General features: G+C 45.1%; 1 long non-coding RNA gene across 1 annotated transcript; it reads left to right on the top strand.

Moving 5' to 3' along the window:
* Positions 1 to 18273: 18273 nt before the first annotated feature.
* LOC143956455 (uncharacterized) lies at positions 18274 to 22275 on the top strand. The gene is made up of 3 exons (XR_013269923.1): positions 18274 to 18312; positions 20535 to 20600; positions 22193 to 22275. It is a non-coding gene; the product is annotated as an uncharacterized LOC143956455 (long non-coding RNA).
* The last annotated feature ends 1678 nt before the right edge of the window (positions 22276 to 23953 follow it).

Genomic DNA, 23953 nt, shown 5'->3' with positions numbered 1-23953 from the left:
ATACTGTTATGCGAGCTGTACACTCACTACTTTACATTGTAGACAAGTGTCATTTCTTTTGTGTTGTCACATGAAATAATAATAAGATATAATAAAATATTTACAAAAATGTGAGGGGTGTACTCACGTTACTTGGCTTAGTCTCCCCTATAGCCATTTGAAGTTCATCTGAGGTGATGGGATCTTCCAGTGCCTCACCCACAGTAGCAGATAGTTGGGGCATTTGAGATGACGTTAGGTATTCTGCTATGTGTTCCTGGGAAGGAGTCACAATTTGTAAATTATAGAAGGAGATATACATAGTTACATAGTTAGTAAGGTTGAATAAAGACACCAGTCCATCCGGTTCAACCTGAGTGAGTGTCTATAATTGTCCCTATCCCTTTACATTGCACACTCACATCAGCCCCAACCCTCAAGGAGCCCACAATCCAAGGTCCCCATTCATATACCAGGGGCCAATTTTTGAGAATGTCTTAAGTTCTTATGTAATAGGTTTGGGCAGGGTGACCTTTTTTCTGCCCAGGGATATGATTTGCGGGATGTAGGTTGCCAATTTCTGTTCTCAAAGTGATTTGGCCACAAGTCTATGATATTTATTTACAGACTCGTATGACATTTTTCGACATTTGTAATGTCGCCTTAGCTTTGAAGTGTAGTAAATCAGTAGTTTGTTTGCATAAAGTCATAAGATCTTTTTCTAAAGGCTGTGACGGGGCGTGTTTGTGACGGGGGTTCTAGGGCCTGTAAGTCCCGTAAGAGAGATGTCAATTGTATCGTATTCTGCTTCTTAATCCGGGAGCCATGCTTAATAAGCACTCCACGAATGACGGCTTTGTGAGCTTTCAGGGACACAGTCTAGAGCAGTGATGGCGAACCTTGACACTCCAGATGTTTTGGAACTACATTTTCCATGATGCTTATGCACTCTGCAGTGTAGTTGAGCATCATGGGAAATGTAGTTCCAAAACATCTGGGGTGCCAAGGTTCGCCATCACTGGTCTAGAGTGTCATTAGTTTGTAAGTAGAAACCTAACTCTTTAGTGACATCTGTTAGGACCTCTTTTTCTTGTGGAAGGCTCTCATTCAGCCCCCATGTCCCAACCTTCGATGTGAGGGCATCTCAAAGTGCATATGACAAGATCACAGGTACTTGGTCTGACCACATAATGGAGCCAATAGATGAGTCCAGGACCGCGTGCAATTGATTGTGGGGTATCATAAAATAGTCTATATGTGAGTATATTTTATAAGGTGAAGAGTAAATGTGTAGTCCGTTCCCCTCCGAATGTAACAGATGCCAAACATCCACCAATTGGGCCCTGTCGAAGGATTGTGTAATACATTTGCGGGAGCCAGGAGAAATAGAGGAGGATCCTGAGGAGGTGTCTTCAGAGGGAATCGGGAACAGTAAAGTCTCCTCCGAGCATCAGTTGACCTTTGGCAAACCTGAGATGTTTTTCAAGGCTACGACTGATGAAGAGGTCTTGTTAACTATTAGGAACATAGAAGGTTGCCAGTGTCACCTTGACGCCGACAATCCTGCCCCTCAGGATCAGGAATTGTCCACTATGATCTATAATAGTATTCAAACATGTCCATGGCACTTTTCCTGATATAAAAATAGAAACTCCCTTCGACTTAGCCACTGAGTTGGTAGAATGGTATGTCATAGGGAAGGACATATTTTTGAGTATGGGTAGTTTATCATCTCTGAATTGGGTTTCTTGAATAAAAGCGATATCTGCTTTGAGATGTTGCAAATCATATAATAACATCCGCCTCTTTTCTGGGACATTAAGTCCTTTAGCATTAAGCAAGAGCACTCTGATAACATACATTTTCAGGTATAAAAGGGTGAGGAAGGAGGTGGGGTATGGAGGGGGAAGGTAAGTCAAGGTTAAGGAAGGGGGGTTGGGAAGAGATAGGATAGTGTAAAAGTAGGGGGGTTAAATCAGGAGAATATGAGAAGATAGACAGTTAACCACTTGCCGACCAGCGCACGACGATGTACGTCGACAGAATGGCACGGGCAGGCAAATGGGCGTACATGTACGTCCCTTTAAATTTGCCGCCCTGCCATCGGGAGCGCGCCGGCGGCGGCGCGCTCCCGCGCTGGTCGGGACCCCCGTGAGTCCGGTCGCGGGACCCGCTGACTCGATCGCTGTGGGCATCCCCGCGATCGTCTCACGGAGCGGCCGAATGGAGAAGTGCCGTTGTAAACAACATTTCTCCATTTTGCCTAGCAACTAGTGACGCTGATCTCTGCTCCATGTGATTGGAGCAGAGATCAGTGTTCACTAAATGAAAGCCCAACCCCCCCACAGTTAGTAACACACCCCTAGGAACACTTAACCCCTACACTGCCACCCACTGGTTAACTCCTTCACTGCCAGTGTCATTTACACAGAAATCACTGCATTTATATAGCAGTGATTACTGTATAAATGACAATGGTCCAAAAAATGTGTCAAAAATGTCCGATGGGTCCCCCACAATGTCGCAGTCACAATAAAAATCGCAGATCGCCGCCATTACTAGTAAAAAAAAAAATAATAAAAAATTATTAATAAAAATGCTATAAAACTATCCCTATTTTGTAAACGTTATAACTTTTGCGCAAACCAATCAGTAATCGCTTATTGCGATTTTTTTTTTACCAAAAATATGTAGAAGAATACGTATCGGCCTAAACTGAGGGAAAAAAATGTTTTTTTTTATATATTTTTGGGGGATATTTATTATAACAAAAAGTAAAATAATGCGTAATGCTCTATTTTTGTTTATAGCGCAAAAAATAAAAACCGCAGGGGTGATCAAATACCACCAAAAGAAAGCTCTATTTGTGGGAAAAAAAGGACGTCAATTTTGTTTGGGAGCCACGTCGCACGACCGCGCAATTGTCAGTTAAAGCGACGCAGTGCCGAATCGAAAAAAGTGGTCTGGTCTTTGACCAGCAAATTGGTCCGGTCTGCAAGTGGTTAAAGAAGAATGAGGTTGTTGTCGAGAGGCATGACCTCTATTTACTAGAAGGGTAGCAAAATATTCCTAATACGCTCACCAGCGTGAGGCAGGGTATGGAGCATGGGCATATGTGGTAAAGTGGTTAGAGAGAGCCAGGAAGGGAACTCCTGACCGACCCTACCCGACACGAATGTGTTGGTCAAAAGAGAAAAGACATGCAATAACACTGAGCAATTTTGTAAAACAAATAATCATAGACTTGTGAATATTTCCCCTTAATTATTACAGGGGTCAAAACCTGAACAATAAAGGAAAAAAGGGTTGGGACATAGGACAGTTACGTCACAATTGCCTCCATCCCTGTCAAAACGAAGCAATCGAAGAAGTTGGGACTTTGCATGAAGCATGCGGATTTGGAAGCAAAAAATGATGAGCTGTATAGGTCTGATAATGTTGAATTTATTAAATATTACACAGTAAAATACTGTCAGGTCACCTTGAGGCGAGGTGACAAGTGCACACCATAGGGATCAGGAGTGCACCGTAAGGTTGTGGACCCTACGGCTAACTGCTGCAGATGGGGGCCAGATCCCACTGGGGTTAGAGCGTAAAATTCCCTGGGGCGCGGAGTCTAAGAGCCAGCAGGTGTTCACCAGCGCCTCTAGTGGTGAGGATGGACTTGGCTGCAATTGGCTCCAGGTTGCGACCCCCAGGGTCCCCCAGCTCACACCCACAGTAGGCAACAGGAGGATAGGGATGGTGAGGGACAAAGCCAAGGTCGGGGCCACAAGCAGACAAGAATAGTCGGGGACACGCCAAAAGGTCAGGATCACAGGCAAACAGGGATAGTCAAAGACACGCCAAAGTCGGTAACGGAAAACAGTAGCAGAGCACACGGCAGGAAACAGGAAGCTAACACACAAAGGAATACACAATGGTTGATCAGCACTGATGGCCTGCAGTGCACAGGTTAATATAGGGCTCCCTGATAGGACCTGGGGTGGAGCCATGCTTAGAAGAGAGGTTATAAAAACCACCAGGTGGAAGTGGCTGGCCTCTTAGTCTGAACACATGAGGGAAGGTAAGCAAACACAGGAAGATCACTGTATAACCATGACAAATACATCAAAAGCAGTGGTACATATTACATCTTCCATCATGATTAATTGATTCATACATTGGCATATTGCACATTGACGATGATATTCAAGTAAATTAGGTAACGCAGTATATACAGAATATGTTGCAAAACTGCATGATTATAGAATTTATGGCATCTGTCGCTCGGCGCGTTTCGTGGCTAACTTGCAGCTCATCAAGAGCTGATGTAAATTGGATGTCTATAAAACTAAAGTGTTATATCAGACAATGAGTAAGTCTTGTATATAACAAGTAAAAATAGAGATAGACGGAATTTGCTTGAAACAACCACCCATACTCACAGGTGAGGCAATGGAAAGGGCATGGCAGTGGTTGCGTGGGCAGCGAATTTGGCACATGCGGAAAAGCAGGGAAGCAAGCCCCGTGCTAAAACTGTGAAAAACGATAATCAGTGAAAAATGAGAAAAATATGAAAAAAATAATAAAAAATAAATTAGGAAAAACATGTGATAGGAATCTGTGATAGTGAGACTGTGTTGGAAACAATGAGAATGCTCCAACATGTGAGCACTAAGGCCGCGTACACACGCGCGGACTGTTCGCCCAACTTTGTCCGCTGAACAGTGTTTGGGCGGACAGTCCGCTCGTGTGTGGCCTTTCAGCGGACAGTTTCAGCGGACAGTTGGACGGACAAGGTTTTTCGGAAATTCCGTAAAACTGTCCCCTGAAACCTTGTTTCAGCGAACAGTCCGCTCGTGTGTAGGCTTGTTCGTCAAACAAAGTTGCGCGCATGCTCAGAAAGGATTTTCACGCCGAAAGCTATAATGCAGTGTATAGGACGTCGTATTTTTCGTCCCGTCGTACGTGCCGTTCACGTCATCGTGCACGGTTTCAGCAAACTGTTCGTCCGTCGTGTGTGGCCATGTCCGTCCATGCTAATTTTGAGCGGACTGTTTGCCGAAACTGTTGGACGGACAAAGTTGGGCGAACAGTCCGCGCGTGTGTACGCGGCCTTACATTGAAAGGTGGGAGAAAAAGGGAAGGGAGGGAGAAAAAAGAAAAGAGGGGAAAGAAGGGGGGAGAAAGAGGGGGGAAAAAAAAAAGGAAAAAGAAAAAAGGAAGGGAAGAGAGTGTAAGGATTAAGGGGTGTCTAAACAAAATGGTTGACCTTATGTCTTACTAAATACTTGTATTTTTCTATCCTTCTCTGTAAAATAAGGATTCGTCATCTATTGTCACGTACTCATCAAGAAGAGGCCGCATCAGCCCTAAAAAGCAGTCTACGCCCAGAAGATTGTCTTATCAGCTGATAACACCCGGAGAATTGTCTTTACTTTGAAAATGTTGTTTTTTTTACATTTGCTGATGTTTGCCCTTTTCTGTCTATAAAAGATGTAATAAAGAAGCCTCAGAGCCACAGTCAGTCAGAGACAGTCAGAGTTAACGACGGACTTCTGAGCAGAAATACTGAATAATATCTCTGTGTCTCTTTGCTTGGATAAGAACTCTAACTAACAATTGGGAAACGGTAACATAACCTCACAAATAGGTGACTTGTTGAGGTCACACCTAACATTTCTGGCGCCGCGAATAGGGACTCGCTGAAGAAACTACAAGAGGCGAACGAACATAAGGACGGAACGAAATGGTCGGGCACATCAAGAACCACAGACAAATCCTGCGCAGGTAAGAAAAGCTTTATTTTCTTATAAACTCTGTGCTTCTTAGATTTGTGCCCACCTGATCTGTCTGAATTGTTCTTCAGGTAAACACCAACCTCTGTAGTAAGTGGGTCTTGAACTTAATATTTTGGCTTATGTTACCGTTGTTTCTTGTCTGTCTACTTGTCATCTGTCTGTTGTGAATGAGATAAGCCCTGTTTGTATGGTGTGAATTGAAACATATATCATCCCAATGGGTAACGGAATGCGCCCTTAACTCGTAAGAGTACTTTGGGGGTCCGACACTTAAGTTTGATATACGCTTTTTGATTCATGAGCCTAAAAACGGGTTGAAAGTATAAGTCCTGACTGCCTCGATAAAGCAGGAATAAGAAACGAATGCTGAGAGATTCCATGGTAATGGGACGGAAATAAGGTCTCCACAAAGTCCCGGAGACCTAGTCATATGTGTTTGGCCACCAAAAGGGAATGCTTGTATATGTTGTAGCTGTCAGTCTGGTAATAATATTTGTCAGTTGGCTAGCATATAAGGTAATTCGATTTCAGAAATCTCATCTAGGAGAGGTTTTTAGTATTTTGGCACCCTAGGAGGAGAAGGCAACGAGACACTTAGTAAGTGATCCAAACGCCACCTAGGCAGGACTGTCAAAATGGGCCAGACACATGGTAAACCCCAGGAGGAATCTCAGAAATGTTATGCTGTTAAAGACATAATTACAATGTTGTATGGGAAGGATAAGGCACAGGGAACAAATAGGATTCTCAAGAAATTGGGGATGGATGGAGAAAATGGATTAAGTGTAGAAGGTTGGGAAGAAATAAAGAAAGACAGACAGGGAGAGATATTGCAGAACAGATGGGTATCACAAATACAATGTTTAATTAAGGTTTCCAACAGGGCTGAAGAGGAGGGATGGGAGTATTGTCAGGAAAAGGGTGGATGGGATATGAAGGTCCGACACAAAAGTCTTCCTTCTGCTCCCGGCGATAGGGTTAATACGGGAGATACTCCACCTCCTTATAACACTACCACACCAGGTAATGAAAGACCAAAACTTTATCCTTCCTTAAGAGGAAGAGGATGGGTATGCCGAGTATGCGGTACCCAGAATACAGACTGGGCACAGGAATGTGTACATTGCGGAGCTCAAAGACCAGAGCCCGTAGCTCCAGTCCATAGTCGGACTAGGGTAATACAAGTAAATAATCCAAATGCGGGTCAAGCAGGACAGCCACCTACAGTGACCCGACAAGTCGTTCTGAGGACATGGACACCTTGGTCGGCTGACACTCTTATGGCATTAATACAGAATGCTCCTGATCCCGTAGCAAAACCTGCCGCATTCTGTAGATTCGTGACACAATTACTAGACACACATGAAGCAACTTGGCAAGATGGGGAAGATTTGTGTAGACATAAAATGACACTAACGATGTTTAATCAATTTATGAATGAAATTGCTCCACATAGACCACAAGGGGATCCAGCGGCAGATCCACCAGGAGTACATCCTCGTCATATAGACTCTAGACCCCTGTTTATTGCTCAGTTACGAGAATTTTGCCAAGGGAAACAGCAGGAAAGGGGTTCGACAGCGCCCATAAAACAGGCCCCAGGTCAGACTGTTACAGAATTTTACCTCAACATGGAAAGCATGATGGCTGACGAAGGTCTAGATTTAGCCTTACCCGTCACCATTAGGGCTTTCAATCGACAGTTTATGGAAGGACTAGTACCCCAAATAGGTGACAAACTGAAGGCATGTACTCCCGAATGGAGAGCCATACGGGACAGAGGAACATTGTTGCAGAAAGCACAAGGCATAGAGGCTGATTTAGCAGAAACTAAACCCAGAAGGACACCGGGAGTTAACACTGTTGCCCGGGTCAATGAAGGAGGGAATTCCTCCCGTAAACCTCTTACCTGTTATTACTGCAACAAGGTGGGACATATAAAAAGAGACTGTAGGAAAAGGATAAAAGACGAACAGGAAGGAAACACGGACAGAGACACGAGAGACTACAGACAGAGGCGTACCAATGATAGGGACGATCCGACCGCATGACTTGCCCCAGTCCTAGCTGAATCAGAGAACAAAATGCTCCACATGTTGATGAAGGTGGAAGGTAAACATATTCCTTGTTTGGTTGACACAGGAGCGTCACGCAGTCTGTTGTCTGATTCAGTAGTCCCTCCACACATGACGTCCCGTGACACCATACCCATAAGTGGTTATGACGGACTCCTGACTGATGCCCCACTGACTAAACCTTAAAAAGTAAAAATAGGGAGAATGGCAACCGCCTGACACTTGTGTATTGTTGCAATATGTAGATGACCTATTGTTATGTTGTCCGGATAACGATACTTGTTTAAAAGCCACTCTATCATTGTTACAATTCCTGGCTGAAAAAGGGTGCAAGGTGAATAGAACTAAGTTACAGGTATGTCAGAAAAAGGTTGTCTTTTTGGGCCACTGTATATCCCAGGGTACTCGACACCTCACTGAAGACCGAGTCCAGGCCATAAGACAAATGAATATCCCACGCAACTTTAAGCAACTTCGTATGTTTCTGGGAATGGTATCATATTGTAGACAATGGATACCACATGCCAGTTCTCTGATGCAGCCATTATATGATTGCTTGAAAATAGTACCCTATGTACTCACAGAAGCAGGTCATGAATCTTTTAGCACCTTAAAAAGGTTACTAATTTCGGCACCTGCGATCGGGATCCCTGATTATACCAAAACATTTCATTTGTACATTGCTGAAATCACGGGACACGCAACAGGGGTGTTGACACAACAACACATCAAACAAAGGCCGGTAGCATACTTCTCGGCGGCTCTCGATCCTGTCTCTAGAGGATCACCGTCCTGTGTACGAGCAGTTGCAGCAGTGTCAATTATCATTGACAAATCCTCAGAAATTGTCTTAGACAATCCTGTAGTGGTACATACCACACATGACATACACGCCATCTTATCACAGGTCCAACCAAAACACATATCAATGGCAAGGCAGCTGCGTCTACAATGCACTTTGCTCCTACCCCCCAATGTTACCTTTCAGCGATGCACTTCTTTTAACTTAGCACAGCTTTTACCATTACAGACAGATTTGACAGGGGGGAGTAATGATGATAATGGTGTAGATACAGCACAAGATACTCAGGATTCTGACACACTTTCATTTCATGACATAACATCTGATGAACACGATTGTTTTCAACTTATGGAACAAGAAACCACGGGGTTCCCACATGTCACAGACATACCCATTGCAAATGCAGAACACACACTGTACATAGATGGTAGTAGATTTGCCGATGACAAAGGTAAATATCACACAGGTTATGCTGTGGTAACGGACACACAGGTAATTGAGGCAAAGTCATTACCAGCACACATGTCGGCACAAGAAGCGGAACTAACCGCTCTAGAGAAAGCCCTAGAACACTTGGAGGGACAAAAAGGGAACATTTACACTGATTCCGCATACGCCTACGGTGTGGCACATGATTATGGCCACATATGGAAAGCTAGAGGTTACCTTACAGCAGCAGGCACACCTGTTAAACATGGTGAAGGAATCAAAAGAGTCCTGAACAATCTTCAAAAGGTTATAAGAGTAGCCATCATGAAGATAGCGGCACACACGAGCGCAAAAACAACTGAGGCAAAAGGAAACGCATTTGCAGATTTAACTGCAAAGAAGGCAGCTCTAGGGGAAGTAAGCCCTGAGACCTTAGCCACGGTGCAGGTGAGTATGCCCGAAACCACATGGCAGCAGCTAATGGAACTACAGGAACAAGCAGGGGCTATTGAGAAGGACCGTTGGGTTAAGGAGGGAGCTGCACCAGGCCTTGACAATGTATGGAGAGAAGGAGACAAAATATGTCTACCCGCTTCTCTATACCCAGCAATGGCAGCAGCTGTTCACTTACCCACTCATGTCAGCTCCAATTCTATGTATAGGATTGTAAGCCAAGGATGGCTAGCCCCTGGATTCAGTAGTACTGCAAGGAACTACTGTGCTGCATGCCAAATCTGTCTGATTAATAACCCAGGACAGAGAGTGAAAACCCCACGTAAACATCAGGTCCGGGCCCAATATCCCTTTCAGAGACTGCAGATTGACTACATACAAATGCCTAAGAGCGGCCCCTTTGAATTTGTTCTCGTGTGCATCTGCCTATTTTCAGGCTGACCCGAAAGTTATCTTGTGAAATCAGCTACGGCAAAAGCCACCGCCAAGAAACTGATTACTGAGCTGATACCTAGGTTTGGTCTCCCAGAAACAATAGAATCAGATAGGGGGACACATTTCACGGGAGAAATAATGCAAAATGTGATGGCAATGTTAGGGGTTCAACAAAGTTTTCATACTCCTTACCACCCACAGAGTTCAGGATCAGTAGAAAGAGTAAATGGTACAATCAAGCTGAAAATACAAAAAGCTATGCAAGAATTAAATAAACCATGGCCTGAGTGCCTAGCTTTAGCTTTGTTCTCTATTAGGTACACCCCAACAGGAAAAACTGGGTTATCCCCATATGAAATACTGTTTGGAAGTGCACCTAGATTAGGTTTATATTTTCCTCAAAGTATGCAATTACAATGTGATAGTTTAACTACGTATGTAATACAGTTGCAACAGCGTCTGACTAAAATCCACAAGAGTGTGTATTCTTCTCTTCCAGACCCTAATTCTGTCACAGGTACACACGATCTACAACCAGGAGACTATGTGTATGTAAAGAAACATACCAGAAAGACACTGGAACCAAGGTTTGAAGGTCCTTTCCAGGTGCTATTGATTACAGCAACCTCAGTGAAATTGGAAGGGAAACCTACCTGGATCCACGCTTCTCATTGTAAAAAGGAGCCAGTTGGCAAATGACAACATGTATCTTTTTATTGTTTCAGTAATTCTGGCTAATAGTTTGGTTACCTCACAGAATAAAATACACAAGGATGAAGGATTTTCTAAAAAAATGTTATTACTGAAGTTTAAATATGCTTATGCTCAGAAGTCAGGATATGAGAAATGTTGGATTTGTAGCAAATTACACCCCAGCACAGCAAGTATACCACTGATGGCAGTTCCTATAAACTATACTGATCTTGCTAACAGTAGCATTAACATAATTAGAACAAATACCAGCGAGACAGTAATGTTTAAGTCAAATGGTCTCGCCTTTTTCCCTGATTGGTGTTTCAACTTAGGGAACACAACGGGAGGAAATGGAGAATGCCAAGACAGCAAGTTTAATTTGTCCATTGTCGTATTAAATGGAAGCTTCTATCCCAGTAATTCCAGCACACACCAGACATTATCTGACTTCCTCACTAACATTGTGGATAATAATGTTAGGTGGTTAGTATCCAACTTATCCCTCTATGGATACACCTCTCGTTATAGAAATGATATCAGTTCAAGATCAGTAGCACTGGGAAATAATATATACATCTGTTGTGAGGATAAATGTTATACTTGGATACCTAGAAGAGCTCAGGGATGGTGCTACCTCGCAAGTTTAGTACCAGTAATGGGAGTAGTAGGTGATGAATGAGGTGATCACCTATTAGAAGCTAGCATGCATCCTAGATATCCCCTCAGGTATCGTAGTAAAAGAGAAATATTCCTGAAGAAGGACATGGCATGGGCTTGGTTCCCGTCCTGGACAGGATGGGGTATAGACTTAATGAAAAGACTAAATAACTATACAGGAATTATTAATGATGTTTTGGAGAAAAACTCTGATGACATTACTAAGTTAAATCTGGAGACCAGAGCCATCAGACAACAATTAGAATTACATGAATTAGCAATTGAAAGTATGAGTGCAGCACTGACAGGACTCTGTGAAACTACTGAGGACTATGAGTGCTGTACTTGGATACATAACACCAGCATTGAGGTACCTGACTATTATGACATCATTGCACAACACCGTACGGAAGTAAAGAATTTACAAGAGAAGGCCCGAAATATTGGTCGCGACTGGGATCCGTTTGGTGGAACTTTTAGTTTCTCATGGTTATTCTCTTGGGTTAAGAAGGCAGCAATGACGATTATAGTGGTGCTCTTATTCGTATTTTTCTTTTATGCATGCTTTAAGTTGTTTATGTGCTTTTGCAAGAAAGCCAAGGTAAATGATGTGGAAAAGATGGAACTTTTGTGAAGATAGGTAGATTTAGATTCTTGACATCACCCATCTGTCAGAAAAGCCACTCTTCCTGAATTTTAGATGTTGGTACTGTCCAGGGGGATGGGTGTATACCCCTCTGACAACTCGCGGTCAGGGAGAGTACTCTGGATATAGGCTGACTAGAACTTGTTCAGGTGGACCCAGGGCAAGAGGGAGGGGTGATGTCAAAGAGGGAAATGTAAGGATTAAGGGGTGTCTAAACAAAATGGTTGACCTTATGTCTTACTAAATACTTGTATTTTTCTATCCTTCTCTGTAAAATAAGGATTCGTCATCTATTGTCACGTATTCATCAAGAAGAGGCCGCATCAGCCCTAAAAAGCAGTCTACGCCCAGAAGATTGTCTTATCAGCTGATAACACCCAGAGAATTGTCTTTACTTTGAAAATGTTGTTTTTTTTACATTTGCTGATGTTTGCCCTTTTCTGTCTATAAAAGATGTAATAAAGAAGCCTCAGAGCCACAGTCAGTCAGAGACAGTCAGAGTTAACGACGGACTTCTGAGCAGAAATACTGAATAATATCTCTGTGTCTCTTTGCTTGGATAAGAACTCTAACTAACAATTGGGAAACGGTAACATAACCTCACAAATAGGTGACTTGTTGAGGTCACACCTAACAAGAGAAAGATAAAGAAAAGGAAACAGAAAATGTGTGGCGGTGAATCCGTGTTGGAATGCTGCAACCTAGTGAACGCTATCATTTAGAGGTGAGAAAACTCAAATGTGTAATAGGGAAATTGTGTTGCTAACAATAAGGATGATAGAGTACAATATTGGAGGTATATGTTGGCCAAAATACAAAAAAAAATACAAAAAAATAAAAAAAATAAAATAAAAACGACTAAACTACTAAAACAATATGTTCTATCACTTAGCAAACCACTTATCGTTATTCCATAGAAGAGTCATTCACACTGCAAGAGATTTATTGGGCCAAGCTGTGCTGCAATAATCTACTGAATGCCTCGGGTTGGCTTGGCTAAAAGGTAGGAATCATTTTTTGAATTTTCTTTTTAAAAATATATATTATATCATTATTTTGAGCACTTAAATCTGACTAATTATGATGAAACTGCAGGATTGTTTTGTACAATTTTCCATGCTGTAAATCCCTCCCTATGCAGAGTGGTATTTTATTTTTATTTTTTGCGTTAATTAAATGTATTTATTTTTTTGCATTGCTGCCGAGTTCTCTGGCATGATCATGCAGACTCCCAGAAATCCTGTGCTTTATCACCATCTAGTGGTAGAAACACTGTGTTGTTCAAAGTATTGGGACACCTGCCTTTACACGTACATGAACTTTAAAGCGGGAGTCCGCCGGGCGCATTAATTTGCGCATGCGCATTAGCGAAAGGGCATGATATTGGCGAATCTGCATGTGCGATGCTGCATCGGCACACAAAAAACTTGCAAATTGCCAGCATCCACTGGCCTAAATAAGGAGGCTACGGCTGGATCAGGTGAAGGGAATTTTTTTTGGGGGGGGGGGGGGCGGCATCTGTACCAGGATGATATGCAGCTGCAGGCATCCCCTCGATATCGTTTTTTGGGGGCACCCGTTTTGGTGTTGCCTAGGGCAGCACAAAACCAAAATACACCACTGTTTTTAAAGCGGGAGTCCGCCGTTTTTTTTTTTTTAAAAGCCAGCAGCTACAAATACTGCAGCTGCTGACTTTTAAAATAGTGACACTTACCCGCCCAGCGCGCCCGCGATGTCGGCACCCGAAGCCGATCTCTCGATCGTCTCTCGGGTGCTGCCGCCGCCATCTTGGGTATGGGAATCAGGAAGTGGAGCCTTTCGGGCTTTATTTCCCGGTTCCCTACTGCGCATGCGCGAGTCGCGCTGAGCAATAAGGACGGACCCCGCTGCCTCTGGGATCTGTGTGTTTCCCAGCAGGCAGCGGGGCACTTGCGGAAAGGGGGTGGGCACTTGCGGAAAGGGGGCGTAATCTACGCCCCCTTTCCGCAGAGAGCTATCCCGGAAGTGGGTGCAGATACCTGTACTGTACAGGTATCTGCACCCCCCTCCCCCCTGAAAGGTGCCAATTGTGGCGCCGGAGGGGGGGGGGGAGGGTTCCGATGAGCGGAAGGTCCATTTTAGGGTGGACCTCCGCTTTAATTAAATTTTTTATTTTTTTTGCATTGCTGCTGAGTTCTCTGGCATGATCATGCAGACTCCCAGAAATCCTGTGCTTTATCACCATCTAGTGGTAGGAACACTGTGTTGTTCAAAGTATTGGGACACCTGCCTTTACATGAACTTTAATGGCAGATTTTTGTCTTCAGATTTGCCAAAACCATATAATATGAGGTCAAACCTTAAGCCCTTGTACACACAGTCAGGGATTCCGACGGAATGTTTCCGATCGGAGCGTTTTGTCGGATATTCCGACGGACCAAGTTTTCCAACTTGTCGGTAAAATTTTCAGACAAAATCCTCCGATCGGACATACTCCGATCATGTGTAGCCTCCTCCGACCGGACAAAGTGCCACGCATGCTCAGATCAAATTCCTAGACCAAAGCTATTGGCTACTAGCCTGAACGTAGTCCCGTCGTAACGAAATAACGTCATCACGTTATGTACAAATCGGATTTTCCGACAACTTTGTCCGACCCGTGTGTATGCAACAGTTTCGGACAAAATCCGTCGGACAAAATCCAACGGATTTGGTTGTCAGAATGTCCGACCCGTGTGTACAAGGGCTAATGCCGGCCATACACGGTTCGAATTTCGAAAGAATTTTCTTTAGAAAATCGTATCTAAGAATTTTCGTATGAATTTCGCACCATTAGTGGGGGGGGGGGGGCGGCAGCAACAGCCGATTTTCGTGCGGAAATAGAATTTGAGGAATCGGACATGTTGGAAATTTTTCGAAAAACGAACGATTTTCTAATCAATGATGGGAGAATTGTGCGAGAAACGTAATAAGAAAAGAAAATGTACGGAGATAAAAGAAGATTCCCGGCCAAGAAAATTCTTTTCTGTAGTACCATGAAGGTGAAATTGAAGGCTTGGTCGGCCGAATTTCGAAAATCAATGGTGGCGTCATCGGATCTAAAAAAAAACGAATTTTCTGATTTTGAAAAGACAATTCGTTCGAAATTCGACCCGTGTATGGCCTGCATAAGCCCTTGTACAGACGGTCGGAGAATCTGTCGGAATCAGGGGCGGATCCAGACTCTAGTCTCGGGAGGGGCACTGCTATAAAATATGTTTTTTTGGGGGCAATTTATATGGGAAATGGCTGGTATTTGCGCTTCAATCATTACGGCACCATGGTTGTTATGGTGTCAGGATGATTGAAGCGCATTATTTCTATTAATACATTGTAATATAAAATTAAATGGTTCATCTCACCATAATGCAGAATCAGTGGGAGCCCTGAGGATGTCACTTGCCATGTCGCCTGCCACACATTGCGGATTGTCACTTGCCACGTAGCCTGCCACACATTGCGGATTGCCACTTGCAACGTAGCCTGCCACACATTGCGGATTGTCACTTGCCACGTCACCTGCCACACATTGCGGATTGTCACTTGCCACGTCGCCTGCCACCAGATGCGGATTGCCACGTAGCCTGCCACACATTGCGGATTGCCACTTGCCACGTCACCTGTCACACATTGCGGATTGTCACTTGCCACGTTGCCTGACGCACATTGTGGATTGCCACGTCACCTGCCACACATTGGGGATTGTCACTTGCCACGTCACCTGCCACACATTGGGGATTGTCACTTGCCACGTCACCTGCCACACATTGGGGATTGTCACTTGCCACGTCACCTGCCACACATTGCGGATTGTCACTTGCCACGTTGCCTGCCACACATTGCGGATTGCCACTTGCCACGTCACCTGCCACACATTGCGGATTGTCACTTGCCACGTAGCCTGCCACACATTGCGGATTGTCACTTGCCACGTCACCTGCCACACATCGCGGATTGCCACGTAGCCTGCCACACATTGCGGATTGTCACTTGCCACGTCACCTGCCACACATTGCGGATTGTCACTTGCCACGTCACCTGCCACACATTGCGGATTGTCACTTGCCACGTTGCCTGCCACACATTGCGGATTGCCACTTGCCACGTAGCCTGCCACACATTGCGGATTGTCACTTGCCACGTCACCTGCCACACATTGCGGATTGTCGCTTGCCACGTCACCTGCCACACATTGCGGATTGCCACTTGCCACGTCACCTGCCACACATTGCGAATTGTCACTTGCCACGTCACCTGCCACACATTGCGGATTGTCACTTGCCACGTCACCTGCCACACATTGCGGATTGTCACTTTCCAGGTCACCTGCCACACATTGCGGATTGTCACTTGCCACGTCACCTGCCACACATTGCGAATTGCCACTTGCCACGTAGTCTGCCACACATTGTGGATTGCCACTTGCCACGTAGTCTGCCACACATTGCGGATTGCCACTTGCCACGTAGTCTGCCACACATTGTGGATTGCCACTTGCCACGTAGTCTGCCACACATTGCGGATTGTCACTTGCCACGTAGTCTGCCACACATTGCGGATTGCCACTTGCCACGTAGTCTGCCACACATTGTGGATTGCCACTTGCCACGTAGTCTGCCACACATTGCGGATTGTCACTTGCCACGTAGTCTGCCACACATTGCGGATTGCCACTTGCCATGTAGTCTGCCACACATTGTGGATTGCCACTTGCCACGTAGTCTGCCACACATTGCGGATTGCCACTTGCCACGTAGTCTGCCACATATTGCGGATTGCCACTTGCCACGAAGCCTGCCACACATTGCGGATTGTCACCTATTGTGTCACTTTTCTGCTAAGGTGGTCTTTTGTTGGGTCCCAGAGTGAAGATAGGCAGCAGAGAGATGATGCAATCTCTCTGCTGCACACAGCTTCCTACACAGTGAGGGCAGGACTGGGAGTGCAATTTTAGTAATTTTGAACCCATTTTAGGATAAACGGGCCGGAGATGCAATTTTGGACCCATTTTGGGGTAAAAGGGGCGATTTTGGTCATTTTGGGGTAAAAGGGTGCGATTTTGGTCATTTTGGACACATTTTGGGATAAAAGGGCGGGGGATTCAATTTTGGTCATTTTGGACCCATTTTGGGGTAAAAGGGGCGGGGTGCGATTTTGTGTCATTTTGTCCCATTTTGGGGTAAAAGGGGCGGGGGTGCAATTTTGGTCATCTTGGACACATTTTGGGATAAAAGGGGCGGGGTTGCAATTTTGGTCATTTTGAGGTAAAAGTGGTGCGATTTTGGTCATTTTGGACCCATTTCAGGATAAAAGGGCCGGGGGTGCGATTTTGGTAATTGTGCACTCATTTTGGGATAAAAGGGCCAGGGGGGGCAATTTTGGTAATTGTGCACTCATTTTGGGATAAAAGGGCCGGGGATGCAATTTTGGTCATTTTGCACCCATTTTGGGATAAAAGGGCCGAGGGTGCGATTTTGGTCATTTTGGACACATTTTGGGATAAAAGGGCCGGGGGTGCAATTTTGGTCATTTTGTACCAATTTCAGGATAAAAGGGCCGGGGGTGCGATTTTGGTCATTTTTCACCTATTTTGGGATAAAAAAGGGCCGGGGGTGCAATTTTGGTCACTTTGCACCCATTTCGGGGTAAAAGGGCCGGGGGTGTGATTTTGGTCATTTTGGACACATTTTGGGATAATAGGGGCGGGGGCGCAATTTTGGACCCATTTTGGGGTAAAAGGGGCAGGAGTGCGATTTTAGTCATTTTGGACCCATTTCAGGATAAAAGGGACGGGAGTGAAATTTTGGACCCATTTTGGGGCAAAAGGGGGCGGTGGTGCAATTTTGGTCATTCTTTATAGGGTTATGGTGTCTATTTTGGTTAATTCGATTTTGGTGGAATTGACCTCATTGTTCATTTTATGATCTTTTTTTCAATTTCCAGTGGGAGGAAAAAAAGCCCAAAGCAATGTGGAATTTCCTTTGGTGGCCCTGCAGCTTCAGCAAATGGTAAGATGAAAAAGCACAGGGGGTGTCCGGGTTCTGGGGATCTGGGAGTGATCTGTTATGGTTGGGTTGGAAGCATCTGGCAGGGATTGAGCTCCCGGGGGTGTGGATGAAGTGCGGGAGTCTCCCCCCCCCCCCCCCCAGTTCAGTGTTGAGCCAGTATTGCTAATATATTGAATATTGATGTTCTGATAACCCCACTTCCTTTTTTTCTATACAAAATCAACCGCTTATGTTTTCATGTCATCCTAAGGCTTACCTTTTATATTGTAGCTGGCGAGATGCCCACCAAGGCTGAATTATGACAACACAATGCTGTCTGAGAGTAAACTGAGAGGTATGTATCAAATGAAATGTGTGGCCACTGTGGCTGGACAGAAGTCGGTTTATCCCGGCTCGATAAGTGCTGCAGAGGCATTCGGATCCAAGTCTGATTTGTATATTTTGAGGCTGGGTTCGCACGATCTCGGCGTTGGACATCCGCGTGCGATTTCACATGGTATTGCTGTGCAGATCACATATGATGTCTGTGCGATGTGAATTCAACCATACAGATTACATATGGCTGAATTTGCATCGCATTTGGATCGAAAAGGGTGCAGGACCCCTTTTTTGGTCCGCACTGGAATTGAATCGGAATCAAATGCGATCCGATTCCTGCACCATTTCACAGCGCGTACTGCCAACCGAACTGGGGGGTGTCATTAAAGTGGAAGTAAACTCCCCTATCGTTTTCAGCCAAGGAAGCCGCCATCTTTGCCTCTGTTTAATCTTCAACTGCTATGGTGCTGCACATGTGATTTGTTATGACTCCAGCCATTGGATGGTTTGATTGGCTGAGAGCACAGCCAATGTGCAGTTGGCATTCCCGGCATGCCTTTTTTTTTTTTTTTAACTGTTTAAATCCATGGGTTTACTTCCACTTTAACTTTGTATTGACACCCACAGAGGTTCGCAGAGGGAAGTGTGACCTGCCTGTGAGACATGCGATGGGGGAACTCGCACAGGAATCGCGCTGGTTCTCGCATCGCATTGTGTGAACCTAGCTTCACCGCAAGGGAGCAGGGCTGGACTGGGACAGAAATTTGGCCCTGGACTTCATCCAGACCGGCCCACTTACATTTTGAGTGTCCCATCACCAGCCCCCTTACATCAGAGTGTCCCATCAGCAGCCCCCTTACATCAGAGTGTCCCATCAGCACCCCTTACATCAGAGTGTCTCATCACCAGCCCCCTTACATCAGAGTGTCCCATCACCAGCCCCCTTACATCAGAGTGTCCCATCACCAGCCCCCTTACATCAGAGTGTCCCATCAGCAGCCCCCTTACATCAGAGTGTCCCATCACCAGCCCCCCTACATCAGAGTGTCCCATCAGCAGCCCCCCTACATCAGAGTGTCCCATTACCAGCCCCCTTACATCAGAGTGTCCCATCACCAGCCCCCTTACATCAGAGTGTCCCATCACCAGTCCCCTTACATCAGAGTGTCCCATCAGCACCCCCTTACATCAGAGTGTCCCATCAGCAGCCCCCTTACATCAGAGTGTCCCATCAGCAGCCCCCTTACATCAGAGTGTCCCATCACCAGCCCCCTTACATCAGAGTGTCCCATCAGCAGCCCCCTTACATCAGAGTGTCCCATCACCAGCCCCCTTACATCAGAGTGTCCCATCACCAGCCCCCTTACATCAGAGTGTCCCATCACCAGCCCCCTTACATCAGAGTGTCCCATCACCAGCCCCCTTACATCAGAGTGTCCCATCACCAGCCCCCTTACATCAGAGTGTCCCATCACCAACCCCCTTACATCAGAGTGTCCCATCAGCAGCCCCCTTACATCAGAGTGTCCCATCACCAGTCCCCTTACATCAGAGTGTCCCATCACCAGTCCCCTTACATCAGAGTGTCCCATCACCAGTCCCCTTACATCAGAGTGTCCCATCAGCAGCCCCCTTACATCAGAGTGTCCCATCAGCAGCCCCCTTACATCAGAGTGTCCCATCACCAGCCCCCTTACATCAGAGTGTCCCATCACCAGCCCCCTTACATCAGAGTGTCCCATCAGCACCCCTTACATCAGAGTGTCCCATCACCAGCCCCCTTACATCAGAGTGTCCCATCAGCACCCCCTTACATCAGAGTGTCCCATTACCAGCCCCTTACATCAGAGTGTCCCATCACCAGCCCCCTTGTATCAGAGTGGCCCACTGAGCCATCGGCCCACCGGGAAACTCCCTGTAGTCCCAATGGCCAGTACATGCCTGCAAGGGAGTCTCCCTGCTGTCAAAATAAAATGAGCGGGGAGGCTTCCCGCATTTGGATGGAGGAATCTGATCTTTTTTTTTTTTTTTTCATTTAACCCACTGGTTAAACGTATACTCAGGGCTAAGTGACCCTGGAACACATTGAAGCCAGGTTTAACCATACAGCAAGCATTTTGGGTTCACAGTGAAAGTCTGTATTGCATTACATGGTTTAGATTGGACCTCAGATTTCATTATCTCTGAATACATAGGCATGACTCCATTGTAAAAAATTATTTTCTTTTCCATGACTAGTTGGAAGGCCATGAACAGTCAAAGCAAGATGAAATCCCTTTTCTGCTCCTGCAGTACTGGCAAATGGTAGGTAGCATGGCTTCGGTCAGCCACACAATTTTGTGGACCCCAAAAACGAATGTACTTGGTTACGCAGGATTAGGGAGTAGAGCGAGAATCTAGAGCTCAATCATCTGTCTGAGTTGTGAGTTTTTCATCATAACTCATTGCTTGGGTTTAACCACTCAATGTTGTGGACCCAAAAATGAATGTACTACTTTGTTACACTGAGTTAGGAAGGAGATAGCCGAGTAGGAAAGGTCTGTAGCAGAGTTATGAGCTTTCATCCTAACTTGCTTCTTGGGTTTAGCCACTCAGTTTTTTTGTGGACCCAAAGCTTTATATTGGCTTATATTATTTTAGCCACTATAGTCTCTATGGCTGAGTTTATGAATTTTATTGGGAAAGTCGACAGGGAGCCCCCCCCCCCCCCGCTCTCTGGAAGTCTCTGCGGGTGCATTGAATTTTATCATAGCTCTTAAGTTTTGGGCTCAGAGGTTCTTGTTCAGTCTGAAGGCTCTTCCTCCTTGGGTTGTGGGTTATTGTGGCATTAAGGAGCTTTGATGGAGCAGGGCAGGGCATTGCAACACTGCTTCACCCGAGTCTCTGCCTCATTCACTCACAGCTTGTGCTTTACCCTGAAGAAGGTCATCGGTTTCAAGGATTTGGTTTCTGTACGGCTAAGCAAGGATGTTAATCTGATCCCTTTTGGAAAATTCTACAGGGAGTCACTATTTTCTATGGCTGAGTTTATGAATTTTATTGGGAAAGTCTACAGGGAGCCCCCCCCCCCTCCCGCTCTCTGCAAGTAAAGGGTCAGCTGTTGCAAGACTGTCTTAAATTTTTACTGTGAGCTGTAGTTGGGCATCTGGACTGGTTGCCAGGCTGTTCTGTAGTGGCAGCTTTGGGGACTGGGTCAATCTCAGTCTTTGCTGGATTGGGGGAGGAGTGCCCACTCCTCCGAGAAGGCCAAGGCTAGTTTGTATTCAGTCTCCTTGTCTGCTGCTCTAGTGCATCCTGGCAGTTAGTCTAGAAGTTTAACTATGGCTTACAGTGGGAATGGCGGATTCTCTTATAACTGTTCATCCTTTCTTCCTGGGAATACGGAGTGGTGTTCTTTGGAATGGTTCTTCGCTTTTCTTGGTTGGAGTATGAGGGCATCATATTACAGTCAACAAACACTTCGGCCAGGCCAAAAATCAACGCTCCCTATTCTTGGGTCAGGCTTAAGATATGGCGTCAGGATGCCTTCTCCCCTTAAGGGGAAAAGGTATGACGCATGTCGTTCCCACACTAATAGGTTTAATCTTCCCGAATTTAATTTATTGGAATAAGTCTGCAAGTTCACACCGGATGTATTGGTGTCAGGAAGCTAGTTGTTAGTTTGGACAGGGTATAATCTCATTTAATGTCCACCTTGGAGGAGAGTAGAATGTAGTTGCAAATGATTTCCCTTTGATTGCGGGCTTTGTGGTCCCAACAGAGCAGAGTTTATGGGCATACATATCTCCACAGTGCCCCTCCTAAATCACACAATTTGGCTGCCAATGTGGAAATTGGCTTTAAGGATTGCTTATCAATGTCTCATCTCTAACCCTTTATCATTCCTCTTTTTTTAGCTCCTGCCTACGTTTCAATGAGTTTGCTCAACTGAACTTCTAGCAGTGTTGGTGTGCCAGCAAGGTCGAGGAAAAGCAATCAGGAAAAGTATAACACAATGAGGGAGCCCCCAAAGCTGCATAACCCATAAGTATACAACAAAAACACAAGAAGATTTCCCCAGGGTTTTTTTTAGCAGCAGAGAGTTGGTGTAAAAATAGTTGATGTAAAAAATAATAAATTTATTTGACAAACAATAGTAATTCCAAATGAACAATAATACATCATCCATATAGGTAGTGCGACAAATACAAACATGGAACATCACTCATAGCAAAAAACTCTATGTACAAGCATGGTTTGCCAATTGTATTCGTAACATATGTATCTACGTGAAAAACCCCGATGCATTTCGACCCTTGCGATTTCCGGTCTCTTCAGGGGGATTTATATTCTAGGGGAATGTCAAAATATCTGATTAAAGACTTTGGACAATATAGAAATATATATAGGTATAATATTTCAAATTAAGCAAAATATGTCTCCATGCATATATAGATATAGTTACCAATGGGTGTATGAGGACATGAGGACGTGTCGCATGAACCGGCATTGCAGGATTATAGCCATCCAGTGATCCCATCGCTGCCACATGTTCCCCTCGCGCCCTCTGGGTGGGTGCATAGTCCGCTGAGCTTACAGGGGGCCATGTTATGGGACCCAGAGAGGAGGATGGGGGGTAAAACACCTGCAGGTGGACATGCAAAAAACTTTTTGTAGGTCATCATTAAATGTTAGAGGGAGTATATAGAAGTGCTTGGCAGTTATAGGCTTATTACTTGATAATTAATGAATTCATATTGTAAAAGAATTAAACTAGTTATATATAACATGGCGTAGTTTCTTCATTAGTTATATTAATTATAAGAGGAATTAGCTAACAGTGAGAAAAGGTAGGTGAGGGATAGGGTGTGAAGTGAAAATTCGTGATGCGAGGTACACTGATGACGGGGCGGGGGGGGGGGGGGGGTTGTGTGAAAGTGAAAACAAAACCAAACTACTAAAAGAGAAAACTGAAACAACAAAATAGGAAGCGTGAAAAAAATGTGATACATGCGTGTGTGTGTGTGTGTATGTGTGTGTAAGCAAGGAAAGAAAAAGGTGGACAATTGAATAAGATGGTGAAAGTGAGATAGATCAAGGTGCCAAACATGGGAGATATGACACTGAATGCTAGCTGCATAAAGTGAGGGAGTAGGATTATAATTATTTTAGTAAGAAGTAATATTGTGTAGGTTAAGTAGTAATGTTAATAAATGAATGGGTATCACATAAGTACAAGGATTACCCAGTCATAATCATTCCAAAAGCTGCACTTACCAAGCACTCCATCAGTCTTGTATTGGTGTATGACAACACTACCAGGGAACACCTCAGGATCTCCTGGGAGCTATGGGGTTTTAAAGTATCTGCATAATTTGTCCATTGTCTGCAGGTGTAGGACCCCACCCAATCCACCCTCCAACAGGCCTACAACACCAAAAGGGCGTCGTCCGCATGGCCCCCTCGGCGTTCCGGAAGGCATAAGCCCTGGCCTAAGCCATCGCCTACGACGCAAAAGCGTGACGTCACTGACAGTCCGGTGGCGATCACGGAACGCCGCCGGCACGGAGAAAGCCCCCCACAGTGGCCCAAAAAGGACTCAACTGTAGGGAAGCAAACATTGGGGAGAATCGCAGATGACATCTGCGTCTCCCCACCGTGCCGGGAAGCGGGGCGGA

The sequence above is a fragment of the Lithobates pipiens genome, unplaced genomic scaffold (assembly GCF_037356315.1).
Source record: "Lithobates pipiens isolate NorthernLeopardFrog02 unplaced genomic scaffold, aLitPip1_a1.2 Scaffold_37, whole genome shotgun sequence".
Classification (NCBI taxonomy): Eukaryota; Metazoa; Chordata; class Amphibia; order Anura; family Ranidae; genus Lithobates; species Lithobates pipiens.
Note: the sequence above shows the minus strand (reverse complement) of the source record. Positions and strands in the feature narration are given on the sequence as shown.